This window comes from Aplysia californica, unplaced genomic scaffold (genome assembly GCF_000002075.1).
Source record: "Aplysia californica isolate F4 #8 unplaced genomic scaffold, AplCal3.0 scaffold00008, whole genome shotgun sequence".
Taxonomy (NCBI): Eukaryota; Metazoa; Mollusca; class Gastropoda; order Aplysiida; family Aplysiidae; genus Aplysia; species Aplysia californica.
In genome coordinates, this window is record NW_004797278.1 from 1451921 (window position 1) to 1454166 (window position 2246).

The following is a 2246-nucleotide window of genomic DNA, read 5'->3' on the forward strand; positions in this document are numbered from 1 at the left end:
AGGGGGGGGAGGGAGGGAGGGAGCGAGAGAGGTAGTATAGAAAGAGGAGGTAACATAACAACAATATCGTTCAAAGGATAGTATTAACTTGTTGTAGGGCAGTATCAGAGGAGAGAGGCCAATGTGATGGGAAAACTTTGAGATACAGTTATGTGTATACTGAAATAATATCTATCAAATTAAAAGAAGAAAGGCATAGCAACCTCCGGTCCTCATTTTTCATATCTACACCGACAATCTTCTTTTCGCAGACGACTAATATCTTATTCATCCTAACCAACAAAGCCTCCAAAATCACACTACCTAACTGAACAACAGCTGCGTGAAATTTAACATGAAAATAAGCACATCAAAAACAGAAGTTATGAATGTGAGCCAAAACTGTAGTCCCCTGAACATCCATGTCAATAGTAAACAACTGAAACAGGTGAAGGAGTTTAAATAACTTGGCAGTACTTTTTCTGAAAACCTGACAATAGACAGAGAAATAGAAATGCGAACTCAAAAAGCCAACGCTGTCACCTACCAGCTGGCACCCCTCGTTTCTCAACCAAACATCTCCATGGACGCAAAGAGACAGCTTATCACCTCAATAGTCATACCAACATTATGCTACCAGTGCCAGACCTGAACATTAAGTAAAACCCATGAAAGCAAAATGACTGCATGCGAAATGAAATGTCTCCGCAAAACCCTTAACATCACAAGACGAGACAGGCAGAGAAATGAAGAAGTAAGAGCAGCTATCGGCCTTGAGTCCTGCCTGCATTAGAAAGGCAGAAAATAAAATGGTTTGGCAACCTGTTACGTATGTCATCTGGCTAGCCAGCCTCGAGAGGCTACAACCCAAGCACTCTGGCTATAAAGGAAGAGGAAGGCCACGCAAAAGGTGGATCGAGGGTGTCAAGGAAATCCTGAGAAAACAATATCACAATTGTAAGAACTGCGGAGCTGGCCTACCAAAGAAAGCTGCTTCTCCCCTCGACGCATAACGGCAACAGAGGATGAAAAGTTAAAAGTAAAGTAGCACAGACAATCTGAAGTACAGCCACTTTGCTCACTGAACGAGAGCAAGCTTAAAAACGACCTCCTCCCACTCTGTCCGCCGACAGTAATTAAAATATTTAGAATCATCATCCATGTTGCGACTGTCCTTTGACAGCTTATATTTATGCAATCGTTCTACAAAACCAGCAACAACCGTCTAACCCCCAGCTGCTATTTTAATCAAATAAAAGGGCTTTGTTTACGTCTCGACTCTTTCTAGCATCAACTGATCAGGACACTTTGTGAAACCCCGTCATCAGCTGCTTTTTGTAGGACCTGAGAGGAAACAAACTCGGCAAAGTTGATAAATCGTCGGCCCAGAGTACAACTGTCGTATGTCCACGCTCTCCGGTTTTGAGAAATAAGCCTTCAAAGTTTCAGATGGCTAAAGATTCAAATCAATCACCAACTCATTCATCTACTGTTACCCATTGTCTGTGTGTATAATCAATGTTTCAACTTTAAAAGTTTTCTGAAAAATTGAACTGAATGTCTCAAAGTGCAAAAGTCGTATCTCCATATTAAGTTCTTAATCTCCATAATCTAGTCTAAATTCCATGGCTAAGTCACTCGCCTGCAGAGCAGAAGGTCCTCCTTGGCTCAAATCCCACAGGAGACGATTAGACCCCCCCCAAAAAAAAAAACAACCAAAAAAAAAACAACAATTTTTTTCAGAGATTCAATGGGCTTTGATACCTGGCTAACATGAAATCAATGTTCTATGGCAGACTGATGCTGAAATTTGAGATTGCGTCTCTCAAATAGCCTCACTGTGTTACAAGGGATGTAAATTTTAACTAATGGCCATCCAGTTGCAAGGGGCACACATGAATCCCCGCATCCGTAGTCCCGTGGCCTCCTGGTGATCTTATAGCTGCACTGCTATCTGTAGTATCTCTCATTTGACCTTATTGTGATGCAAGGGATAACCTATGAAACAAAATACAACAGACAACACCTCCAATGCCCTACAAACTTTTCTGTCTCGTCCAACCAAAAACTAAATGGGCAAAGGAAAAGTGGTAATGTAATGTTTTTCACTTTTGAGAAAGAACAAACGATTTTACAGTTTGACTTTCTCATTTCTTGCATAGAACACGGTATCTTTAATAATAATAATAATAATAATAATAAATAGCATTTATACTGCGCATTTCCATTTCCTAAAAGATGCTCAATGCGCATTACAATGAAAAAGA

General features: G+C 40.6%; 1 protein-coding gene across 1 annotated transcript in view; it reads right to left on the bottom strand.

Moving 5' to 3' along the window:
* The window catches only part of LOC101848010 (beta-1,3-galactosyltransferase 1), a 38818-nt gene that overhangs the window by 6772 nt on the left and 29800 nt on the right, over positions 1-2246 (bottom strand). The window lies entirely within an intron of this gene.